General features: G+C 39.6%; 1 long non-coding RNA gene across 3 annotated transcripts; it reads right to left on the reverse strand.

The window, feature by feature from the left end:
• Positions 1-1,825: 1,825 nt before the first annotated feature.
• LOC147318655 (uncharacterized) lies at positions 1,826-25,136 on the reverse strand. Of its 3 annotated transcripts, XR_015131392.1 has the most exons (6): positions 24,963-25,136; positions 5,488-5,595; positions 5,054-5,136; positions 4,637-4,724; positions 3,016-3,386; positions 1,826-2,903 (listed from the first exon to the last, which is right to left on the reverse strand). It is a non-coding gene; the product is annotated as an uncharacterized LOC147318655 (long non-coding RNA). The 3 variants fall into 3 exon arrangements; XR_015131390.1 differs by having other exon boundaries at positions 5,054-5,595; XR_015131391.1 differs by lacking the exon at positions 4,637-4,724 and having other exon boundaries at positions 5,054-5,595.
• Between the last annotated feature and the right edge of the window lie 2,366 nt (positions 25,137-27,502).

Raw genomic sequence — 27,502 nt, forward strand, 5'->3', positions numbered from 1 at the left:
TGGAAACATAGGATAATTTCCTTTAGCGTACAAAGTCATACATTTGTCACCTTTGTCTATACAGACTGAGAAATGAAGGCCTTCATTGCTCTTACCATCACCAGGTCCCTGCTCAAAAGACAAAAAAAAAATGGAAAAATTGAGCAAACCAACTTAAAAAACAACCCAAAAAACAACAACCCCCCCCCCCCACACACACACACACACACACACACACACACAAAACAGAAATCAAAACGAATTAAATTAGACAAAATGACAAATTCTAATTCAATATATGTTCAGAGAGACAACATCCGCATTTTGCCCAAGCCATTGTTGGTTTCTTTGCATTTTAAATAATGTCAGGAGACAAATTGTGGCAAACAAAACACACATTTAGACTAGGTAATGTAAAGAAAATGTCAGTGAGATGTTTTCTTAGTTTCCTTAACAAAAGATTGTAAGATATATGTGACACGAGGTGCTGGCTTTGCTGTACTTTGCTGTAAACTAAATGCTCAACAAACAAGCTAATGTTTGTGGTCTTTCTTTTATGAAACTGCTTATGTCCCCGGGCATAAAACAGACCTCACTGGGCAAGTTGGAACACCTCTCATTGGCTTTCCTGTGTTCTGTTCAGTGATGTCTGGAAGGCTCATGACTTGTTTGTGAATACCACCAAATCTCACATATGCAGAAAATATAAAAAGTGATTAATGTGGTTTTCATATTTAAGTTGGAAAAAATATGAGATCAGCCAATTAATCACATTAAAGTCATAACTGATCAAACAATGTGGGCATTGCTATAACAGAATTACTTCTTATAAATATTGTAGACTTAGATTAATCATATTTCCTGAGTCCATTAGAACGCACATTCAGCCATTAAAATTATTAGTGATCTATGGGCATCGCCAAGGTCCTTCAAGTGAGTAGTCTGATCTTTCCTTTATTCTGAGATCACAGAGTTGTGGCTGTTAATTTTCAGATCACTTTCTATTTGGCTCAATAACAAGTAACTTGGTGGATAGGCCACATAGGAAATTTAAATATGCTTTGCAAGTCCTCTACTCACTGTTCGGTCCCTTAATCTCCACGTTATGAAAGCAGATAATGTACCTTTTCAGTACCCCTTCATTCTGCAGGTAGCAATGTCATGGGCAAACAAAGGTAAATCCTTTCCTGTGAACTGCCTACAGGCTATTTCATTAACCTTTATTTACAGTGCGTGGGTGGAATAGGTTACTGAAAGCCAAACTCCAATTGAAAACAGTCAATGCAGTGTCCCTGAATAGGATGCATGGGAATGAAATCAACAACAGAGCCAATACGTACACAATATATGAGCGCATCACCTAAAATGACTCCACCCTGTGTCATCTGATTGCGACACAGACAATTACAGTACCAGCGTGTGATTGATTTCATTTGGAATAGCTTTCAAACCACAGTGACAATTACTGCTGCCACTCACTGTTATATATAGCCACAAAGTTTGAAATCTGATGACTGTGCTTCTTGGCAGTCACATTATCTCACAGGTGCGTGCTCATGCAGCCGAAAAAGGCACAAAATCACGAAAACAGGATGACGAGACATTCAGATTTTCTAATTATACTCCAAAACACATATCAGTGGAAAGGCAGCGTAATTATTGTTTAGGTGACAGGCTTGTGATTTCTATTTCCATTTAACTATGGGTTCCTCCAGGAGGGTTTTTAACCTCCAACATCTCCACAACATACAATTAATATCAAACATGATGCGTGGTTGTGGGTGCAGATGTTGAAAAGAGCAATCTGTGAGAAAATACATTAAAACATATCACAAAAAGCCCTCTTTGAACAAGAGATACAATGGTACAATGCAATGTCTGACATAACATGCTTGAGTTATATGGCATCCCTACATTAAAGCCTTCACTTGCTTACAAGTACACTCTTGTAAAACAGGTTGTATTTGTGAACTCCTTCATTAAAAGTCATACCTGCTTTTGGATTTATATAGCGTGCACAACCTAAACAGAGCCCTTCTAAAAATACAACTCTCCTAAAAACCAGTGTGAAAATCCAGCTGTTTATGTTGCCGGTGATTTGTGGTTAACTGAGTCAGAAATCCAAGAATTAATTGATTTAGACAGGCATCACTAAAATCAGAGGAACATATGTTAGTGTGAGTACAAGATGATATTTCTTGTACTGTAGTTTGTTTGGGTTTTTTTGTTGTTGTTTTTTTTGCATGAATAAAAATGCAAATTTTCGCTCCACAGGCCCTTCAAAATGTTAATGTCTGTATAATAGATTCATTATTTCATTTTTATCAGACAATACCAATAGTCACAATTTAAGCCCAGTAAATAAACAAAACATAGCGTATCCTTGTCAAATTAAGGCAACAGGGAACTGGAAGTGCTTCACATGTGCTGGGTTTACCTTACAGTTTAGTTTGACCTCTAGGTCCAGGTAAAGGGTTAAAAAATATATTTGCCGTCTGTAAAAAAAAAAAAAAAAAGTCAAAGATCAAATGCATTTGAAACGCAATCTCTTGATTTAGTGTCTCTCTGGAAAAGCTATTGATCATTAAATACTATCACTTTTTATTATTCTTGTTTTAAAATTAATCTCATGATGCAAGAAAACAAGCAAGATCACATCCATTCGTTTATTTAACAGTTCACACATGTACAGCTGCTGGGATACATATAAGCAGTCTTTCTGTTTGCACCCAGACTGTTCAATTTACACCTGTCTATCACACCTCCTGTCAAAATGAACTTGAAAGCATTTCAATATTGAGCGTAATGAACAGTTTATAAGCAGCGTTGGGACGTGTCAGCTGTGAATCTGTGATTGTGTGCAGGTGACAGCAAGGTGGAGTGACAGACACAGCAGCGCAGTTCAAACGGTCACTTTCTGGTACCTAAACAGGACATCGGGTGATCAGCAGGGAGATATAACACAGTAATGTGTGGTGGTTTTCCACTTCACATTAAGGCAGTTTAATTATTTATTTGTCCATGGGTACCACTTACCTGAAGAAGGATGTGTACCCGTATTTTATTTTTAAGAAGGACTCAAGAAATGCGGGTCACCTTCAATCCTCTCTGTCCTGGTTTATCACCAGAGAACTCTCTATCGTGACACGTGAGGTTAAACGCCCAGTTTTGCTTGATCCTGGAGGGATCCTGCCAAAGATTAATCCATAATGCCTGTGAAATGGCCCTTCATCCAACAAGCTGTGCTGAAAAAAACACAGACTGTTGTGTTCCCAAACACGCTGTGGCTCTCCAATGACCCAGTGCTGCACCACTTCAGGGAGCCCACACAACACTTGTTCTTCCAGCTGGAGAGGCCGTTTCATTTTCCGCCCTGGCAGCACGAGGAGTTCGCTGAGTATTTACACCTGCAATTCATTGATAAACGCAGAGCAGCATGGACATCAAGACAGGGTGTTTTAGAGGACAAAGCACATTTTAATTCTAATAACAAATTCTTTTTGTTTGGATGTAAATAGATCATTGGAAAATATAAGGCAGCCTGATAGAATACAATAAAATCACCATCATCATTAGTAGAAGTAGCAGCACTATTGAAACGACGAACATGTTAAGATTAATTTCTACTTGCATTTTATATAGAAATTTAAACGCTCTGTATATTTGCTTGTAATCTACGCCTCTCCAATCCTGCATCATGTCACACTGTGAGGTCAGTTCACAATAATCTGTCCAACTCCTATAATTTTTGGGTGGATTTAGTCAATTGCCGGCAATTAATACACAAATAAGTCCAGCAGTGTTTTTGATCCATTTCAGCAGACAAGTATGACAACAGATTAAACATTATACTACACATAGGGAAAAAAAGAAAAAAGAATGAATGCTTGGCACTAGCGCTTTAATCGAAGCATCAGTTATCCTGACTCGTGCGTGAATGTGACGAAACTGCATGTATGCATACGCAGCTTTTGCTTTGACTAAACACAGGTCAAGGTAATGATAATATAGAGCTCAAGGTGCCAACAGCGACACAAACAAGCACATAAAAACAGGTAGGTCCCAGTCTCCTAGGAGCAGATAGTCACAAGAGACTTGCAGGTCTTGTTCAAGCTCCGTTCTCATTGGCTAACACCGGTGCTGTGTATTCACATACGCATGTGTGTTTGCATTCTTATGCCTGTGTGAACACTTGCATCAGAATTTCTGTGTGCTGCGTTATTTAATTTATGTGCAGGTCTGCTGTATGTGAGCGTAGTAACAAGAAAGACCAGTTTTTTCGTTGGTGTGTTGATCCCAAAATGTGTATTTTGAGGCACATATGATCACGTGTGTCCCTAATTATAATATCTTTTATCAAAAATTCCTCTCTTAATTTTTCTGCTCTTGTTTAACTGAAGAGTTTGGCATCTCGTGGTTATTGGTGAGGAAATGGCACGGCAATAGAAATCACCAAATCCCAGGAGAGCAAAGTGCCACATACACATGCAGTGGCCAAGGCCCGAGGGGTGTGGTTTCTTTCTCTAGCTGTTAAAGAAAGGGGCAGCTCAAAGCTATAGATAGGGGCAGACAAAACAAATACGCCCTCACACACAGGGACACACACACACAGGCACATGCACACACAGCAACAGCAGGTCAGAGAAGGGATACAGACCGGGCCACATGGAAGGAATGTTTGCCTTGGACCGACACTCTCGTGCGGAGGCTGCGACTTATGGCCCTCTTGACACTGAAAAATGGCTCTAACACAGCGGGGCAAACCAAATATACTCTGTCAGTCACTGACCATGTATTTTACACTATAACGCTTTCACTTTGGCCTTTACTTTACAGTGTAGCAGATGCTTATAGCGAGCTTGACAAATTCATTTAAACAAATGTGAAAAATGAAAAAAATTAAATGTCATTTTTATTTTTATTTACTTTTTACAGCGTTAAATACAAAATTGTTTAGTCACTCTATTCACTACAGAATAGTCTGAGGTGATGTTGCTGCTCTCAATTAGTAATAACAATACTAATTTTGTGGTATATTAAAAAACAGCAGGAAGGGTGAAAACGCTCTGCTAACCTGCTCGGTGTTACTCTTCAAACTTGGACAGTTGTAATCCAGTGTGTGAAGAGGAGGAAGAGGAGGATAGAGGAAATCACATCCTAAAAGAAGGTGAGAGGACACTGCATGGACCAGATATTTGACTCAGACTACAGACGGATTATGAGGATTGGGCAGTATAAGCCGATATAGGAAACAATGTGACGGTGGGGCTGACATATGAATGAAGTGAGGCTATGCAGTATAGCATAGTGTTGAGGAGAGACTCTTTTATTTTTTATTTTTTGGTCAGCTACAAGCTCCTGAATCGAAACTGAGCAGAAAGAATGCTTGGGTGCTGAACTAACACAGGAAACAATAGCCTAATTTCCCCACCAGAGCCAAGTGGGATTCAATGTTAACCACAGCAGACTTCAAAGGTGCTCATTTAAACAGCCCGGATGACATTTCACCTGCTTTCCACGAATCCTGTATTATTACAGCAGTAGCCCATGCTCAGTCCCTGCATCTATACTGCATTAGTGGTTGCCATGGTAAAAGTCCTCCATCCCGCATCCATCCTGCACAGACAGACAGAGAGGCACCACTCATACAGATTTCTGCAGGAGGAAATTGAGGATGGGAGAGACAGCTGAGTTACATAGCACTGCTGTGTGATGTACAAGCACTGTGATCTACCTGTAAAACCACGCTGAGATTTCATGCACTGCACTCTATCACGCCTCTACAGAGACGCACGACGTGGCGACGAACACAGCGAGCCAGAGCACTGGGAAGGCCACAGCTCTCAAGTTTCATTGTAGTGTTTCAATGCCATTCGGCTTCTTCTGAATCAATTCTACGGCCCGTCTCTGTTTTATTAAACACAAGGCACACAGAGAGGCAGAGCCGGCTTCTGCTGGATTTCACTCAACACTGCGAATATGTGGTTGACGCGCTAAGCTACCACACTCTTCCCTGATATTTTATTACATCTCGTGATGTCATGCTGAAAAATAAACTCCTCGTGGAGTGATGCTGGAGCCGAAGGGGTTTTAAAGCTCCTAAAAGTCATTTATCAGCTGGATTATCGTCAGCAGCTGCTCATTAAAGCCAGTCACATCTGGATTTATATGCCATTTGTGTCACATCCACAGCAGGGCCTAATGACTAACATTATTATTGTCATATCATTATGAACTAGGAAATAAATTTAACAAGCCATGAGAGGGTGTAAATGTTAGTTTGATGGGAAATAACAAGGGAGTGAAATTCAAAATAGTGCTCTACAGAGATTTTTCTCTTTATTAGTGATTTAGTTTGAAATGCTAAACCCAAAAACATGACTCTGCAAACCTACAATGACTCCAGTCAGTAACTCATGGCACAGCGGCTGCTGATATAAGAGGGAAAAAATATATTGTAAAATAAAAACCCAATAACCATTTTTGCTAAATGGCCTGAAGAAAAAAAAAAAGTTTTTGCATGTTTTTAACAAACCGATGTGTAAAGTTCTTCATAAAATATAATTCTGCATGTTTAAAACAGTAGAAATAACAGCGATGTTGACAGTCTAAGTGTCGATTATGATAAAATTTGTCTTAATAATTTCACAAATTGTTACAAATTTCCAATCATTTTATTATACAATAATAAAACGGCACGTTCTAGTTAAAAAAAAAAAAAAGCTGAAATAAACAGCTCCATCACATTTATCTCAAATCATCTTTCCACGGCATAAAGCAGCATCCTGCATGGCTGCCTCCAGTTCACCTTCAGTTTAATCAATTTAGGAGGCCAATTTTCTCCCAAACCGACAAGGACAAGGTTGTTATATCCATCTTATTAGCAGTGAATACTCTATCATTAGCAAATCAATTGCAGTTTCTATTCACAGTTGGAATGGGTTCAGCTGAGAGGGAGCTGAAAAGAATCGCCACCCTCCACCTCGGTGATTCACGCTAACACTGAGCCATACGTAAAGCGAAGAAAACCTCCTCTTGGTGATTGTCCTTAGAAGTTCTCTTGCTCCAAAGCAGCTTATAGACAATATTGTCAAGCTGGCACATAGACGACCTTTAGCATGACTGATCCTGCATAGAGATGAATGAATATATGTGTGTGTGTGTTGGAAATATGTGCGACACAGACATAAAACCAAAAAACTGAAAGACTGAAAAATTGACAGCAGTCAAAAGGGTTACGACACACACACACGAACAGGCCTCATTTAAAGCAACCTAGCTTCAAGATGTTGAATAGTTACTATTAGACAGAAAACACACCTTTAAAATTTTGAGTAATTAACATTCAAAAACAAATCTAAATGCTATCACACACTATGTGCACGTGTTCTAAAATTTAAATTCAATGGAGCAAAAGTCACACTTTATCAAAGGGACAAAGTAATAATTTGTTCCCTTTTAAACCTCACAGAACAACATCTTTAGAGAAGACGCACATTAACTACCGTATACGGCATTACACAACACATGCAACCTTGTGGAGTCCCCCTCTATTGAAATCACTTTCCAAAGACGAAAAAGCAGAAATATGAGGAAAATAAGTGGAATAAAGCAGCTCTTTGACTGGACTTTGACTTCAAGGCCTTGAAGGTATAATCAGATCACAATCGAATTCGCAGTACTTTAGAAAGCTTATCATTTAGTCTATCATAGACCAGGTTAAGTATATACATATAGACATATATAGATTACTTTGCAGTGATAAGGCATACAGAGCTTGATAACAAATCTGAAACATCTAAGTATTTATTATCTGTAGAGATAAGGCATAATATGCACTGTGATAATAAATATGAAAGCTTCTATTGAAATGATTTTAAATTTGATCCCTGTAAGAAGACTGACGAAAAACACGAGTACGTATGTATTAATTTTATTTTTATTCTTGTCAATGCAGTGCTGATCCATGGGAGTAGTTTTAAACCATATTATTAGTATCTGTGTGATTACCTATAAGTATGTAAAATACTGTATAATAATAGTGTAATTTATCAAAACAATCACAGAATCTTTTTAGACAGAAATAGAAAAATGTTGGGCATGAAATTAAACCGTGATGCTTTGTCTAGGAAGTTACGCAATTATGTGAAGAATAAAATGAGCTTAAATGATTTAGTTTGAGCATTAAGAGTAGAAACCCCCCCCAAAAATAATTAAGAGATGACCACAAAGTCACAGCAACGCACTGATGCCACCAAATGAGGTGCATTGCACATGTTAAGCTTCCTGAAAGCCAGAGGGGGAGCTATGCTGTTCAAAGGTACACAGACTATTTATCAGGTACAGTGTTTATGCTTTTTTTATTCTCTCCAAAAACAGTGCAAGACCTGAAAAATCAATCAGTAAGTAATTAATCCATCTGAATACAGTATCAAACAATGTACATAAATAATAATAACAATAATATAAAGATGGTGAAAATTACAATTACAAATGCGTACTTCACAATTACTTTTTAATAGAAACTATTTAAGAAATGTTGAATTTCTTCTGTCTTTTGTTAAAAAAAAAAATCACACTCATATTTTCTGTGCTCAAATGCTCAGCAAGATTACCCTGAATATTATACTATATATAGTAAGGTGTGTTTGCATGTGTTACATATATCAGAAATTAAATACTGCACCGACTGCACTGTATAATACTGGAAATATCTTTAAAAATACAAATTGTAACGCTTTAATAATATATGGTTGTCAAAACAAAAAACAAAACACCTGCAGAGTGAGATTATTCATTTCATTGCAACAACAATGTCACTTTTTCTGTATTATAAAACAATTCATTTTAATGCAGATTGCAGATGATATTCAGGTCCAAGAGCTTTTTAAATGTTGCATACCCAGTGAGATTCAGAAACTGAAACACTACTGGCATAATAATTCAGGCATTTTTATCTGCCGTATATAATAAAAAATGTGTTAAATAACAGATGATCGCAAACAACGATAAACAATCTTATTTTGACCACATGCAAAAAAACTGAGGGCGTTTTAAATGTATAAAATGTCGGTAAATATGTGAGCTGCGACAGTGTCAGCCTCCATGCTTTTAGCAAAAAGATTACACAGCGAATTTGCACAAACTCCACCCTGCTATTGTGAAAAAGTCTCGGGAAACAAATCAGTATCATAAGAAAATTTTAAGTGACAGAGGCATGGTTATGGCTGCCACTTTGGCTGTGTGTCTCACTGACCGTCCGGTTAATCCACTTAAGATACAATGTCCACCGACCTTCTGATCTGACACAATACCTTACACAACGCGCTACTACAAACTCATCACTAAATGCATTTTATTACTTTCCCAGCACACACATACATATAAAATTCTACTTTTTAAATAGAAATTTTAAATATTGTAGAATCCCAAGATGAGAAATTAGCAATAAAAAAACAACAACCCAGGGTCGCAGGGACTTGGCTGTGGTCGGTGTAATTTTTCATGGTGTCTTCTCTCTCGTTCGTTCTCTTTCCATTGCATTTCCTTAACAAAAGCCTCTCTCGCACACAAACATCCACTCCACCGGGGTGACAGACAGGGAGACAAAATGGCTGAATAGTGATGGAGGGGCTACATGTTCCTTTATGTGTTGACTAATCAGCCAGCACTAACATGTGTCAACACTGCACTCGCACCCTCCTCCGAATAGGGACATTGTCCCTCAGAAAGAGGGGAAAAACTAACAATCTTTTCCGACATCCTGACAACGAATGAGAAATAAACAAATAAGAGCTTCATTCATTTATCAGAATACCAACAACGGAAAATATCGGGACAATAACTCTCACAAGGAAATGACTTTTAGAACAAAACCACAACATTTCCACTGATACTTTTTCTTTCTTTAACAGAAACTCGTCCTCGTATGCTGTGTTTGTATGTGAGCTACCGTTGGAGGTTTTCTAACGACAGCTCCTGTGTGACAGCAGAGGGCTGGCCGACGGCTACCTTTTGAAGCTCGCTGCTGCAGCACTGATATCCTCCACACACGCGCACACATACATACAGTGTCATCAGTATTCTGCTAGACCTGCCTTTTCAAGCTCACTGCAATTTTATTAGTATAATCGACGGCAGACATCATCCTACCTACTATACATGAATAATCCTCTATATACCTGGGTTCCAGGACACTAAAAATAGAGAGGAAAATATCAAGAGACAGCGAGAGAGAGATTTAAAATAAGGAAATAATGAAGGGAAAGACAATAATACGCAACATGCTAGAGTGTCTTTTGTGAGCCTGCAAATTTGAGTCCGTATGTGAGCCAAGCCTATTCGCTCGACCGAGAGAGCAAAAAAAGAAAAGAAAAAAGAGGTGGAGAGATAATGAACCTGTGTCTGCTACTGCTATATGCAATCAGGAACTAACCTTGTGAATAATCAAGGCTTTGCAGGCTCAAGAGAGAGAGGGGGTGAGAGAGGAAAAGAAAGACACAGAGAGAATATAGCGCGAGTCTCTAATCCTATCAGTCCAGTCCATGGTGTGTGTGCATGTGTGTGTCTGCGTATATATATATGTGTGTGTGCACGCTCCCACTGTGAACAGTGAAAAAGTAACCTGGAATCAAAGCCTGAAAGCATCTGGGTTTGTGTTCGTGGAACAACGACAAACCTTCTCTCACTGAGGCCTCCTCTAAGTCTGAATCAGTGTGAGCCGCTCTGAGCCTTCCTCTGCCTCACCACGCATGTCCGGGGTTTTGTTTTGTGCCCATGTCTTTCACATATCGATGCCGGTGCCTGAAACGGCTTTGTCTTCAGTGCATCGCTGTCATAGCTAAGCGAAAACAAACACCATCGAGTTTGCGTCCAGCGATTATGTTGCTGCCGGTTTGTCCGGGTGGGTCAGGTAGGAGAAGACGGTGACGGTGACACTGAAAATCATATTACGCTAATGAGAAGCTCATAAAACACTTTAAGTAAAAAAAAACAAAAAAAAACGAGAAGTTTGCTGATTTACTTTAAGAGTGGAATCAATGGCAATGTTACAAGCTTCATAAAGGGAGCTACATGTGTTGCAGGACTGTGTTTCTGCGCTGTGCCGCAATAATATGGATTTATTATTTTATCAGTCACATATATTATTGCGCACTCTCCTTTTCTGCAGCAATAGGATTGGAACAAATCACTTCTGCTTTTCAATTTGTGTGTGCGCGTGTGTGTATTTGTGACAGAACAACAGCTGATGCTGTGGCTAGATGAACAGGAGGTTGCCATCCCCCACTAATGTGCACACAAACATTTTAAGACGCACCGGGTATGCTGTGCATTCCCGTGTGGAGCGCACAACACAGGCGTACCATTTACCTGCTAAGCTGACTGCGACATGCAGAACTACTTATTCCAATCAGTGCATTGTTCGACCTGCACACACGACCTCATACAATACAAGTAATCACAAATACACAAAATAAAAGCCAAATAACACAGTAGTAATCATCTGACGTAAATCGACAGAGCAAACGATGCCGCACGTAAACAGAAACGACAAAGCCGTGGGTTTTGCCTGACGAAGTCATCCGTTAAAAGCATATTTCTCGCCCTCCATCTTACAGCTGGCTGGCCGACAAGCAGACAAAGACACACTACCGCAGTGTGAAAATATACTGACGTAACTGGCTTCTCTGTGCCTGAGAGCTGGTCTGCATGTGTTTTACAGTGTTTTATGCTTTATGGATGGACGTAAATGTGCATACTGTTGCACAAATTGTGAAAAATGACCTTATGAAAAAAAACTGCAAATTTTCCAAGAGATTTTGAGGATGAAGGAAGTTTCACTCTTCAACCTTCTTCATGTTTTTAGTTGAGATTCTCTGATTTGTGTGTATGTGTATGTCACAGCTGTAGAGCAGGGATAGTCGGGCTCTAACTGTAGCAATCTCAATTTTCAGCATCTCAGTATTTGCTCTGCTTTCCTGGGTGTACCCCACCCATCCCCCTCCTCTCCTCTCCTCTCAGATTATTCACAGTGAAGGTTGTAAATAAAACTGCAGTATTAGATTTTACTTACTACATTTTCTTTCTTTCTCACTGTGGTTACTTTGCATTGACAGGCGCTGGATTTTTGGAGGAAAACAACACACTTTTAATTAGAATACTCGACTTGCACATACAACTAAACTCGTCTACTTCCTACCCTTTTCTTCATTTAGCAATTTAGCATTTTCCATCCAGCAGCAAGTACTGCACATGTATTTGTCAAAGATTTAACCGGTTTATGCAGTACAAAGCCTGAATCCCAATCAAAGTAGACATAATGTCAGTAACAGCAGTCGTTTAAATTTGTGTAGTGCAGAAGCTCACCTGGCTGAGGCAGTTGCTAGCAGGTTAAACAGCTGTCTGTACGATGGAGGCCTTCAGAGGGTGAAGCCTCTGCCTCCATTTTTTGACAGGCAAAAGACAAAGATTGGGCCACTGGCTAACGCTTACAATCCAATGCTAGTCAAAAGTAGAAACACAAAGGTGGAGAAAAATTGGAAAAATAGTTAGCCATCTTTGGAGAGGGATGGGAACTCAAAAGAAAAACAAAAAGGAACAAGTGTACAGAGAGAGTTAAGGTGAAAAATAAAAATGAACAGACAAATCTAGAGAGCGGAGACATGCTAGCACTTCGCTGATCAACTTTCAACTTTGAGAGTAGGAGCAACAGATGCAGTGCTGGTGTATTGTGGATGGTATTAGGGTGAGGGACACCCCAAAATCTCCCCCACTGAGTCTATGCATTTGTTTGTGTGTGTGTGTGAGTGTGACAGCAGGGAGCAGCTCAGCCCAGGACGCTGCACGCAGCAAGGGGCCATTAGACATGGTAGGGTGACCCACATAAAAGATGCACAGAAGCACACACATACACAAACTTGCACAAGCATGAAAGTTTTCTTTCTACGGTCAATGTGCCATGATAACCATAAAGCTGGGATTCTTTAACATTGTGTTTAGCATGGCCATTGTCACATGGTTCTCAGGATTTGGTAGGCAACTGCTGGTTTAAAAAAAAGAGCTTCACTATATTCAGCACGGATCCGAAAAACTCCTTTCAGTGATCAGACACATTCGTCCTGCTCAGTTTTTTCTGAATGAAAACTTTTCAAAGTCTATGTGTTCTGCTGTACTTTCGCTTGTGTTGCCATTTAGCACACGCTGCATATGCTCTTGGCACAAAAAGGCTTATTTTTGTAAATCAGCCAGCACTGATTTGTGCTGATAGTGAGGGGTGGAAAAGTGTGGGCTGGACAACACCAACAGCACAAGAAAATACACCTTCAAAATCATTACCTAAGCCTGGACACAGTTTCAACAGGGACTTAGTTCACACACTGATACTGCAGTCCTTTAATTGTGTCTGTGCTTGTATGCATATTTCATCAAGTTGTGTACAATTTTCCTTTGCATGTGTAACATTTGAGCTGCTCCTCTACAATATAGATAGCGAAAAAAGTCTTTTTTGTGACATTTGCATCAAATAATCATGAGAAATATGTATATTTGTCACGGTTCTGGGTCCGTTGGACCCAGTATTTTGAGTTCATTATGTTTTGGTACTTTTGCATCATGGATTTTCCTTTATGTTTCTCTGGTACTTGGTGTTTCTGTTATCTTGGTGTTTTTTTTTATTATGATCTGATACTGTTGTGATTATGATTATTATTTAGTAGACTTTGGTCAGCGTCTAGTCTGTCTCTGTCTAGTCTGTGTCTTAGTAAAGTGTGTTTTGTTTCCTGTTTTACTTTGAAGGTTCTTGTTCCTGTCTGATGTCAGTATTCCGGCTTCGCTCTCCCTGTCTCGTTAGGTCTTATTTCTCCCAGCTGTGTCCCCCTTCTGTCTCTAATTCCTTGATGACTCCCTCAGTGTATTTAAACCCAGTGTGTCTTTATGTCAGTGTCGCGTCGTTAACGTCTGTTCACCCTCAGACCGTGCCTGTGTGTTCCAGCTTGTGTTTTCATGTTTGGTTTATGTTTTGTTTTCTGGCCAGCAATAAAGCTGTGGTTTTGATTCTCAAATCTATGTTCGAGTCCTGCGTTTGGATCCTCCTCTCCGCCTGCCCGCACACAGAGCCTTGACAATATTAGTAATTTATTTACTTTATGGTTTCAAATGTGTAACATTATAATATAACTGACTTTGTAAACTAAAGTGGCTAAAGTAGTTTTAGTACTACAAATAAGTATTTTAATTTACTTTAGTTTAGGAAGAGGTGTAGGTGATAAATATCTAGCATTTCAGTATTACAGGTGTTTAGGACACTTATGACCACGCTAGATAAACGGAGGCCTGAGGTGTTTATTGAGTGTAAACTGATCAATGGCCCTCCTTCAGTGTACATATAAGGAACCTTTCATGATTATTTACAAACCTAAACCTAACATAAGAAGAAAACAAATCAGGATCCGTGTGCAAACAGTTGATTCATCATTTTAGAAAGTTGCCTCGAGTTCTCCGAGGTGCAGAAATGGTTGGTTGATCATTTTACTTGGTCCTAAGGCGCCTACATGCTGTGAGATTTCAGCAATGCTGCAGTAACTGCACTGCAATCCACAGTCTGCCGCCTAGATCTAATAAACTTGTCTGTGACATTAAGTTGGATGTATGCAGGTTGAAAACCAACTGAAAACGAAGGTTGCGAGACACATCTGCGGTCTCTCCTGTTTCCTTTAATCCTTGCAGTCAGTGAAAAACGCATTACTACCAGACACATCATCATCCAAACATCCGAACGACATTTTCTTGTTTCCTGGTCATTTTGCGTGCTTTACCACCACTGATTTACTACACATTTGTCTTCATTCACAAAGCATTTCTGGCTGTGATCCTGAAGGTTGTTTAGTAGACAGCCAGAAATGCTACAAGATATTTATCCTGCATTACTGATTCTGTCTTTATTAGTAGGAATGCCTATTTTTAAGTCTCTATCACTGTGTGAGATATCCATCTTTTAGATTGATACATAGGTACTTTATTGATCCCACAAGGGAAATTATTGAAAAAGATGTCATCACAACTATTTCACATAGCTCATTTTTTTCTGCTGAGAAATGCCCAATATTGCAGTCTATAGATATAAATGTTTGAAGCAAGGCTGCTAGATTGCATTGGTGCTTTATAGTGATCTATCACTGCTGGTACCTATTCCTATATATATACCTTTTGTGGCATTCTTTGAATGTGATTAGGCATATTATTAATTTGACTGAGTCAGGTTCTTTACCAACTCCAGTTAAAAAAACAACAACTTTGTGTTCTGTAATAAATCTTGAAACGCAGCTTTTTGCCCCCCTTAGATAATTACAGTTTGGCTGCCTAGCTCCACTTTCACACAGCAGACAGATTGTGGAGTTGGTGAGTTGGCCTGTAGTTCTGAAACTCTCCTTCTTTCATTATCCTTATCTCTCCATATCTCTCTCTCTCCTGCCCCCACAACACACACGCATATACATTGCCAGAGGGATTTGCAGCAGCTAGGCAGAGCACGCGTGTGTGTTTGTGTGAGAGCACATGCACAGCGGGGAGTTGCCAATTACAGCAGTGATTAAAACCCAGTAGTGTGGAAAGATAGAGGAAGAGGAGAGAGAGACGGGAAGGAAGAAAGAAAAAGAAAAGAAAGCGATATGGATGGACAGACAGACAGACAGTGGATGATATAATGAAGGAGAAGACAAACGCACCCCTCCACATGCAGCCTTTTTCATAAATGTTACAGGATGTTATTTGTGATATTTATGGACAGCCTGAGTCAAATTTCAGTAAATGGTTTGCTGCAATTTCCAAGAGAGGCTCTTTACACGTAATTATAAGTGTCAGCATCATTTCAGACAATCACAAGTGTGTTGAAGAGGAGTACGCCACAAATCAGCCCTGATACCTTGTGTGTCGTAGCATTACACACACAGTTGTATTTAGAACCAAGTAAAGAGTTGATTGACAGACCTGACATGGATTTAAAATGAATTTAGAGAAATTTTCTCTCTTGCTGATGTTGTCCACAGGATGAGAGTCGGATCCACAATCCAGTGGGACTGATTTCAACCCTGTCCAGCATTTACTTCTATTAACCACAGGAAATCAGCATTTCATGCCTCATATCACAAAGAAAAAGACAGAGAAATGCTTCAAACTGTTTAAATAACAACAAAAATTGCTCAAAATGAATCTGCGGCAAGGAAGAACAGAAGGAAAGGGCTGAATGAAAGACAAGCGAATGACCCCGGCCGATGTGTTCCCCTCTGCTCCTTTTCTCTTGCTGCCACCACACTGATGACTGCGAGGAGAGGAGGTGTGAGTAGAGTGGAAAGGAGAGGAGTAATGAAAAGGAAAGGAGACAAATATAGCATACAGGACAGGAAACGGATAAAGGATCTCAATGATCAGGTCAAAGAAAAAGAAGAGGAGAAGGAGAAGCCATAAGGATGTTTAGACACTTATAATCTGATCACTTTATTAGCCTTACAGTCCCCACGGGTGTTCATAACATGTATAATGCCCAAAAAGGGAGTAAATGATGCATCATTTCTAGATTATCAGGCCGTTTCACTGTTGTTTGGCTTCCTCTCTTGAGGCGAATATTACAAATTCTTCAGTTCTGCCTGTGCTGACAGATCATTCTGTTGACTAATAGGAGGGTATACGGTGGTTTGAGGGTTTCGCAATGATGCCGTAGCTGGATCCATCTTCAAGACCTGGTTTCTGTTCACACATAGTTCATACACAATACTAGAAAAGCTCATTCTAGTACTGAAAAACAACCTAGTCCAACTTTTCAAGCAAAGTAGTCTCACCGGCTCCAACATGCAGCTGACGAGCTCACATGAGCTCTGTGACATGTTAGCGTTTCACATGATGTGTGTGATTTAACATTGCTTCTGAATTCATATCAGGCGCAATGTTGGTGTAGTTACAATCAGGAGGTCCTGAAATTCGCGCTAAGCACTGATTATTAAGTTGACATGAGATATATATGGATAATGTCTACCAATCATTTAACACCATGTTGTTTTCAATCCTCCAGTTTTGTCTGGTGGACTTGAAATTTCCAAATGAATACTAAAACTCCTCACAGGGTAAGAATCAGACTGTAACTGATTGCAAAACCACTGAATACCCATCAAAAAATATCACTGATACGATGACCAAGCAGGTTGAACAGGACATAGCAATGCAAAATCACAAAATAGCTACATATGAATTAATCTGGGTGAGTGAAAGGTCCGTGTTGAGTAAAGTGCCTCTCAATTACCGTCATGTTTTGTGTTTCAACAATTTCTGTGCTGTCTTACGGACTGGAGAAGCTGCTGTGCCCCAGTATCGCTGCCATTGTGGCGCTTACAGTCAAATTCAAACAACATTTTAATGACCAACAAATTAGAGGGTAAAAGTTGTTGTTGTACTCACTGAGTGAAAATGTACTGTCCGTTATGGTAAACCTGTCAAACAGCGGCATATTCTCCGCCACAAAGAAGAACAGAAAATGGCTCGAGACACATTTTCAATACAAATGTGATACTTCGCATCTCAAAGCCGAATTAAAATTCCTTGATTTCTTTTATTCATCATATCGAAAGCCAGGCAGCTTCTTTTTAAGGAAGCCAACGGACAGTTTGATGTTTGTGCATGATGGTGTGTGGTGTGAGTGTGTGTGCGTGCGTGTGTCTGCAGAGTGGCAGGTGAGTGAGCTATCTGCAGTGCTCACACACTCACCCCCTGCTGTGTTTAATCAATACAGTTCTGAATTCCAGCCTTCACACACGTCCGCGCACGCAAACACACATGCACGGACAGACACAGCTTTGCAATATCTTTCTGCACGACGCCGAGGGAATACTAAATATGAGCAACTTCACACTTACGCTGCTAAGTGCATACGCAGTGCCCCCCCCCACCACACACACACACACACGAGTGGGCGAATGTGTGTTTATATGTGCGTTTCTCTGTGGATGTGCGATATGTGCGTGTGTCCATAACGGGCCGGAGATAATTAATTCTAGTTCATGGTGTCCACCGGGAGAGCAGAATATCAAGCTTGAACGAGAGACGTGTGCGCGTGTGTTTGTGTGTGCCTGTAAGAGAGGCTCTCGAGAAGATTCGGAGCAGCAACTGGATCGATTTGAGTTCACCCAGGATGGAGAGAAGATGAGTGGAGACAAGCAAAAAAAAAAAAACAATAAGAAACAAAAAATAGCTACTTTCAACTACTCCCCCATTCACCAGGGGTCGGCACAGCAGGTAGCTCCACATATTTGATTTGGCAGATTTTTACACCGGATGCCCTTCTTGATGCAACCCCAAAGGGATTGGTGTCTCCTCCTGGGAATGAAACACGGAGCTTCTGCTCGATAATCTGTACAAACTACTACACTATGGTGCCACTAATAAGAAAGCAAAAATAATATATCCTAATATTGGTAGGACTTTCTGGAAGCTGGTCTATAGAAGCAGCTAAACTTCAAACTACTGCCTTCAATGCAAACTACTGCCCCCCCGAATCAGGAAGTGGACAGAAAGGTCAAAGGGCATGTTGAGATGTTTTCTGTATGACTTATATGGTATTTCTGCATTTTTGGCTCATTTAAGACAAGATCACAAATTATTGAGGACATCAATGTTCGCGGCTATTTCTTTCTGCTTTTCTTATACCTTTATTACAAAAGTATTGAGGTGAATTCATATTAGGAACCTTTCTTCTACGATTTTCTATGAACAAGAATGAAACAATTCCTAATTTTGTCACTTGTGGAGAACAGCAATACCACTGTGCTCTGAGAAAATGTTTTTCCAGGTAGAGAAAATCTCACTTTGGGGAATTAATGAATGTGTTGGTGCTTTCAAAAAAATCTAATAATAATAATAATCATAATAATACTGATAATAACAGCAGGAAGGCATCTATAATGCCTTTCAAAGCAAAGGCGTATCATCACTGCTGTGGGTTTTTTATCTTGATGCAAATATCTCGAGTAATCCAGGCTTATTTTTTTCTAATTCACGCGTCGTTGTGTTTTCAGGTTCTTGTCTTGTCTTTGCTATTTTCAGATAATATTGTGCGACATTATATTTCACATGAATTTAGAAACAGCAGAGTGCAGTCAGTTAATTTGCCAATAAAAATCCTGGGGATAACATGGAGGTGTGTTGCACTGCGAGTACAAATCTGACTCAGAAACTATTTACGTGCCGTTCTCGAAACCTCTGAGTCCCATCCCTGCTGTTGATCTCTGAGTAAAAATAACTGTATTAGGAAAAATGTGAAAGTGGGCCGTTTTTAGACAGAAGATAATTAAGCCGAATATGGAGTCTGTTTTTTTTCTTTTTACCTGTCACAGTTTCCCTCTTCTTTCCTTTCGCCTTCCCTCGTTCAGTGTTTTCTGTCCCTCATGACACCTTGCCCCCCTCCCTTTCTCCCTCCACACACACACACACACACCAACCAGCTTCCCTGCTGCGAGAGCAAACACTCATCTCACATGATCACCATGACGATATAGAAATATGAATTATGCATAAAGGCAGTCTCGCCTCGGCTGCGGGTACAAAGCTGTGTGGGTGATATTCTCCTTTCAAACGATAGGGGAAATGTCCCCTTCGTATTAATAATATAATAATCTACTCTGCCACATTATTGTCTGCCGTGTTACCGTCTCATAGATGCATGATTTGTAGGGTGTACCGCACATTTAATGGCCTTGTACACAAGGAGCAGGGAACCATTAGCAAATTTAATTTAGGAAATATTTGAGTGGTGTGTGTGTGTAAAATTAAAATCAGCATGAACGATAAAAACATTGTCTTCATATTTCAACACTAATCACAGAAACACAGAGCTAATTTCAGAACGGCCTTTAAATAGACTTTAACAGCACCGAGGGCAATGTAATTATCTTCTGCTGACTTTGCGTTTCTACCCTCATTGTGTCATTTGAAGGTCACACTGCGGTTAATCACCCCTCCAATGAGAACAGATAACAGGCATGCAAAAATGCAATACAGTGTCAATATATTGCACGCCATCCATTGTTTATCAGTGTGAGTCCTAATTGTATTGTATTTCATCAGCTCAGTATTGAAGGCTTCCTAACAGCGGAGCAGCATGAAACAGCTCTCTGTGTCTAAACTCTGGCATGAGCCATCTATCTAATAGACCGGCTATTATTAGATATTTGTCTCACACAAATTTGACACTGAGAATATTGAAGTTGCAACAGATCTAGTGTTGACAGACAGACAAAAAAAAAAGGATGTCTATATTTGCCAAGAAAAAAAAGCAGCTCCTGAAAGTGCAAATAAAACAGAAGAGGCCCTGAGAGGCTGTGAATCATCAGGAATGTGTACTGTACAATATCAGGTAAAATGTAGCTTTACAGCAGCATGTGTTTTCTGTAGGTAGGTTTTAGCTGAGCCAATGAGCAGAAGAGTCCTTGAGGCATCGTCTAAAAAAACTGGTCAGAAATGGCTGGAACACACACAATATATCAACCACAAAAAATCGCATTAAAATCTGGCTATTAATATTTTTATCCCAGCAGGCAAAGCCAAATGACCATATTACTGTTCATCTCTGACAATCGAACAAAATAACGGGTCTGGTAATTCACGCTTTGGTGTAATTCATCCCTGTCATTACACATAATCAAATTATGTTATTAACTATTAGCAGATTAGCAAATTATCTTGTAATTGTGGTCAACTTTCACGCAGTTGTTTTTATTTATTTATGTATTTTTTTGCAGCTTGGAATATTCTCCAACAGCTTTCAGTGTTAGTTCCCAGTGTAAGCAGTGCCTTGAAGGAAACACAGAGTGCACTGGTAAAGACTGAGGTAGAGAATAAATAACATTTCAAGTACTTGTCCAAGTCTGTAAAATCTGTATGTAAAATTCTCTATTAAAAACAAACAAATATTGAAATTTGAACTTTTTGAAGAAGTTTTCTCTTTGTAAACCGTGCCAGCAGCCCACTTGTTGACAGCACACTATATCCTACAACTGTAAAGGCAATAACATTGTAAACTGTGAGCTAAATACGCCATATCCAATTAAAAAGATGCTGTTTTATAAACCCATCTGTTCAGAGTTTTGCCAACATAATTGGCATTGCGAAATCTTCACCAGATTTTACTGTATACTTACAGTGTAGAGGATTCAAGGTGTAATTTAGTATTTTTTCCATAGTGAAATATGTAAAATTCTTGTTACAGCACATCAATGTTACTGCTTTTACCACAAGTCCTAACAGATTTTGAAATAGCCACATAATAGCTATGCAATGGCACTTTTGCCTGTAATTTAATTTACATTGCTAGTCTGTTTGCTTGCATATAAATGCATTGCAATACCGCCTCCTTCATGTAGCAAGGCCTTAATGTTTTACCTTAGTGGTATGAGTCTAAATATCTACTCAGTGGTAGACTTTAGCTGCACACTAAACAGGTATGACAGAAAAGGGTGCAGGTGTGGCTGTGGATGTGTCACTTTGGTAGGTGTGATGGTGCTGACGCTCCCGCCTGCCTCCCTGACACCTCCTCAGTATGTAAGAACCATCTCTCTCACTGCATTATTTAAAGGTGGAGAGCAAGGCGCAGACAGGAAGAGAGGGAAAGGGGACAAGAAGTGTAAGAGAGAGAATCAGGTAGCCTTCACTAGCGCATATTTCAACAAAGTGACTGAATTATAAAAGACTGAAAAACATAGCTAATTACAGCACTCTTTATCCTCCATATCTATCCCTCTCTATCGCTCGCCGTTTCCCATGTGCTTTCTCTCCTCTCCCCTCTGTTGTTTCTGTTTGTTTCTCCACCGCATCCCTATCTCCTCTCTTCCCACCTCTTTCCCGCTAGAGTTAACAACTTGCCGGAAGAAATATGATTAGCACAGCAGAGAGCCACAGTTTGCTGGAGAAGTGACACACACAGGCAATATTCCCCAGCTGTGCTTTGACAGAGGGAAATGGAGGAGAGAGGAAAGGTAAAACAGAGAGACAGGGTGTGTGACTGATAATAATAACAGGGCAGCACAGCAGCCCACTGGTTAATTTAGTTGGCTTCTGTGTTGAGTTTGCATGTCCCCCTCTAGTGTTTGCTGGGCTTCTTCCCACATCCCAAAAACAGACAGGTCAGGGGGACCGGAAAAGTCTAAATTGCCCCTCAGCGGGACCGTTTGTGTAACTGTATTATCCATATGATGCAGTGGTGGCTTGCTTAGGGAGTTTCCCTGTCCTCCTCTCTCAGGGCACATGCAGACAAAGCCTAGTGCTGCTGCCCCTATATAACCAAGCATTGTCATTTAGGAGTCACTAATTTTGATAATATATCCATCCATAAAGGGTAAAAATGTGCAAGACTTACTTTTCAGAGATTATGTAGGTAGCAAAAAATCAGTTGAAAAGCCCTAAATAACATAAAAAACTGTTTACCTTTGCCAGCATCATTCTTTGGTTATCATTCAAGTCTCCTCTATCAATGTCTGTGCATCTTCCAGTTTGAAAAAGAGAAAACCCTGTGCAAATTGCAGGAATAAAATAATGAAATAACATGAACAGCATTAAAGTTAAAAGTGGAAAATTAAAAAGAAATGGTTCAGTGGCCATTTTAATCAGATTTTTTAATAATGCAGAATCACTGATTAAGCAAAATTCACAAGCTGTTTTTGGACGTATAAGAAATAAATATACAGAAAATGACAATGCTATCAGCTGATGATGCAGTCTCAGGTCATTTCTCCAAAAAACCTTGTGTGACTTTTGAAAAAAGTTAGTTTTTAGCCGTCTCTGAATTAAAGAAAAAATAAAGGGTGCAAGAAAGAACGGCGAGGGGTGAGGGAGAGTAACGGAGGCTTTGAAAAGGGAAAAGGCTAGAGGGGAGGGAGGGAAAGCGAAGTGGTTTTAGGCCGGTGAAAGCCAGCAGGTCACAGAGGTTCCCTTTAAATTTAGAACAAACCACAAACGCTGAATGTCTACTCCAAAAGGCTGAATGACTGATTATAATGGCTGCCTGTTTCGATCTCATCCCGTCAGCCTCTCAGCATTGCTTTCTTAAGCGTGCTGTGACTGGTGAGCTAACATGTGGGCTGGCCTGCTATTTACAATTACAATTTAGGCGTTTAGCTGAGGCCTTTATCCAAAGTGACTAACAATAAGAGAAGCAGAGGAAAAAAAAGGTGATAGTGTGTGCTATTCCTGTGATCCTCAGCTCCCTGGTAAAAAGCAAGAGCGAGAGACAACACTGTGTGAAGACCTTAAGGACAGGTGCACAACAAGATATGTATCGTACATTTTTACAATGAGAGAGAAGCAAAGTGATATTGTTTTTACACACTATGATGACACAGCTGCTGTATTATATTTTAAAACACAGGTTTTTCTTATTTGTCTTTGTGTATGATATCATTTTTAGCTATGCTCCTGAACTATTAAAAAAGTACAGAAAATGTGTCCTTTTATTAATGTTTCGTTGCTTTAGATTAAATCAGAATATCAAATTATTAGAGTCTGATCAGCTATTTAGGTTAACACAGGAGGCAGTCACACAGGCTGGAGACACAAACCTATCCCCTCAACAAAAAATAATATGAGAGTCAAGTTTGAAGTGCTTTCACCCAATCCTTCATGTCCTCCATCTTTAAACATCAGGGAGACGACAGTGAGTGCCAGTTTAAAGGGTCAGTGACCCCTCCCCCCACGTTCATTTTACTAATAATCCTCACTGCAGTCTGACATTACAAACCTACAGGTCCTTACAGGTAACTGTGCAACACTTTCTAACAAACAAAGTCAAAAACCCATCAGTTACTGCCGACCGTCTCACTGAAAATAGAAAATCATGATCATGATCTGTATTTGATTCTGCAGTGTTGCAATTCTAAGCACTGCGTTAGAGCACAGAGTAATGCGTGGGACACCTATCGCAACAATCATCAGAACAACTCCACACACACACACAAACAAACACAAGAAAAGAAGAAATAATGTGAAAACACACAAAATAATCTCTTAAATGTGCTGGTTTTTATTTCTTATATTGGAAATAAGTTAAATCTGACAAATATAGCAATACCTCTGAATAATATTTTTATAAGCATACAAGCTACACATAATACTCGATGGCATTCACAGAGCTGGCGTCCAAACATAGATTTTCTTTTTCTTCCGTTTTGTGTAAATTCAGCCGCAGTTCGATTTATCTCGCTCACTGTCAAAATGCTGTTTTTAACTGAACTTGATTCCTGCATTGATTGGCCAGTGGGGGGGGGGGTATATAGCCGAGTAACCTGTTGTTATGTTTTCATGTGAGTTTTCCTTAAACCAAAACCTGAAGCATGAGCACTATGTGCATATAATAAAATTCTAATGAATCCTTTTTGCTTTAAAATGTCAAAAAAAAAAAAAAAAAAAAAAAATCTAGTACCAGCAACATGTGTATCAATCTTGTAGCAATAATAAAACCACAATGTCACATATTTAGGTAAAAAATCTATTAAACACTGTAGTTCTTCGGAGACCTGTTTTTAAACCCTTATATATATCAGACGGTGTAGACAAAAACTTCTACTTATCTGCCCTTGTTAGCCAATACTAAGCCAATATAGTCCACACTGCAAAATGATCTTACTCAGTTTGTATCTAAAGAGAAGCTCAAGGAAAGCGTTCTTATTCAAAATGCAACAGCAGTTACGTTTCTGCAGTTTTTTTTTATTTTTAGTGCACTTTTTATCTCTCATGTGGACTAACTCAATCCAATGCAAAAAAGGAAAGAAAACTACATTTAGGAATTAGAGACTACTTCTAGATTTACTTCTTCAGTTTCAAGAATTCATTTTACAGTTAGTGGAAACAGTCAGAAGATAAATGTCTTGAAAGCAGGCACCATTTTTAAGAAGAGGACAGCACAGAAAACATCAGAAGAATGCAGAACATAACCAAACAGAGCAGGTACTCACTCGGATAGATGTAGCAACAGCCCATAAAACACATCACTAAAATGCTGGAGTCTGTCTACTATCCTGTCAGGGTGCAAGCTAGTTGCCTTGGCCCTGGCTGGGCGTTATTTGTGAGCCAAATCCTTAAAGAACAAGAAGCTTTCTCTGTGCCTAAACCTGCCGACAGACAGGGGGCTTTGAAGGCCCCCAACTGAGCTCGGCACAGAGCTTTGAAGCCAACTGAAAACTCTGCTTTATGGGGCTAAATAAAAGCGAGGAAAAGGGGAAAGTTATAAAAAGCAGAGAAACACAGAGCACTCTTTTTTTTTTTGTTGTTTTGTTTTTTTTCCTCTGCTGGCTCATGGTTGTGAGTTTGTGTGCAGCTTGGTGAGTAATTGCACAGCTAGTCTAGTCTAGACACGTTCGAAAACATATGTGAATCTATCAGTGAGGATGCAGCGTGCTACTCTGAATTACATCTGCTCAAAAATATTAGACAATTAGCCCCAAATTGTACGTTAATAACATTTATTTGAAAAACAAAATTATAGCAAGAACACACTGAAATGTATTCACAAAATGTGTGTGTTTAAAGTAACCATTTGTTATAATTTGATAAATTTACAGCTAAGTAAAATAAAGAGCTACAGCTAAAAGGAAATCACTTAATAAATAAAGTTGTGTATTGATACACTAGTTATTTATATACATGTTTATGCTGACTTAAATCAGTTTTTTATGTTTTAAAATCATTCAAAATAAATATAAACAAATAACAGCACAAATCTTATTTTTTCCCCTAACAAAAAATAAAATAAAATCAAATATTGGTCTATTTGTTCATTAAACACCAATTCTTTCAATTTCTAGCATTTCTTTCCATTGATTTTATGTCAGGGACAGCTAGTTCACAGCCTCATGATATAATATCACACTTTTATTATCAAACTTCAAGTCAGACTGAAAGGCTAATTGAATAGTTTCATGCTAATAAAGCTGTGTCTGTGTGGCAGACTGAGTAAACAGCTACCTATGAGGTGAAAAGCTCAATTCTGTTTTCTTTTTATTTCCCTTTTTTCAGTTCTGTCACCTTGATGTTTAAACCTCAGCTCTGAAAAACAATTCTGGTGCCAGGAATCATCCATGAAACATCATTGCCACGGCGCTTTTTATGTTACTCTGTCTAATTAATTATCAGAAAAACAAACAAAGCCTTATCTGAGCTGAAGCCTGTGCATTTTCAGGTTTCTGCAGCTGGCTTTTTTCTTTTTTTTGGACACACATCTGCAATCAGATCATTCGCTCTGGACTCTCAGAAAACCATTTATCACTTTCTTCTCCTCTCTTTCTCTCTCACTCTCCTTTCAATGAGTCCTTTAGAAACACACAGACCATCTCCAGCAGACAAAACAGTGGACAAGCCTCTGTGATGTCCTGACTCATTCTGCTGCTCTCCTCTCCAAAGCCTTGGGGCCGACGCAATGGGACCCAAAACCAACACGCACATAATGGGGCCTTGTTGGAGTCGCCTTAATGTTTCTAATGTTATGTAAATGAAGAGAGGAGAGGGCAAGAAAGGAGAAGAAGAGGAGCAGAGAGGAGGAGGAGGTAGTGGGAGTGTTTGTGTGTCCGAGGAGGCCGCTAAGCTCCCATTACCAAGGGATTAGGCAAATGCTGCCGTTGTATCGATGCTGGTTCGACAGTGAACCGCCAACCGTAATCCCCTCCTCTCTTCTCGCTCCGACAACGCCTCGTCAACGCCTCCTCTCCTCCTCTCTACACAGCGCCCTCACCACCACCACATCATCGCCGAACTTGGTCTGGATTCAACTTTTCAACTCTTTCCTCCTGTTTGTCAGTCATGAATATACTCGAGCTCACACGGACTCAAAAAACACAAACACTACCAGAATTACTTGGTTCACAGCCAGTGTAAATTTGTCTGCTCATTGATTTCTTTGACATGCAATGTGTGTCTGTGTGTGCGTGTCTGTGAATGTGCGAGAACTGATCAATATTGAAAGCCAAAAGTGCCTTTCTGGTTTGTCTGTGAAGTGTTTGCCTGGAGCCTCGGAGCGCAGCTATGACCTACTGGCTTCTGAACGCATCAACTCTTGAGTTTAGTGATCCTCAGACTCTGGGCAGGGGGACGAGCGCTGGTCTCTGGATGCTGCTCGCTGGTCCCTGGGCACACTGGTGGCTCCTTTAAAAGAATTCTGGAGACTTTATCTTCCTGAAGTGAGAGAGAGATAGAGCACAATCTGTTCTATTTGTAGGCATGCAGTCGACTCTGTGTTTGTCTATCACAGGGGTTGTATTTTTATAGACTTAATTATTACATCAGTGATTCGAAATTAGACATCCACAATTTTTTTTTATTATTATTTTTGAGTAGTTTGAGAAATAGCGTTTTAAATAATGTATGTGCATTTACTAGTTTGTAAAGATGTTCTGGGTACAGTTTTCATACATGTTATAAATATAAAAATATAACAAATAACGAACTGATTAGTCGCTGCATATGTTATCGCTAAAAATTCAACACAGCTCAGGCTGAAGAA

Source organism: Aulonocara sp. 'chitande type north' Nkhata Bay, linkage group LG11 (assembly GCF_057382095.1).
Source record: "Aulonocara sp. 'chitande type north' Nkhata Bay isolate Kocher_YH1m ecotype deep benthic linkage group LG11, A_spYH_male_GT1.1, whole genome shotgun sequence".
Taxonomy (NCBI): Eukaryota; Metazoa; Chordata; class Actinopteri; order Cichliformes; family Cichlidae; genus Aulonocara; species Aulonocara sp. 'chitande type north' Nkhata Bay.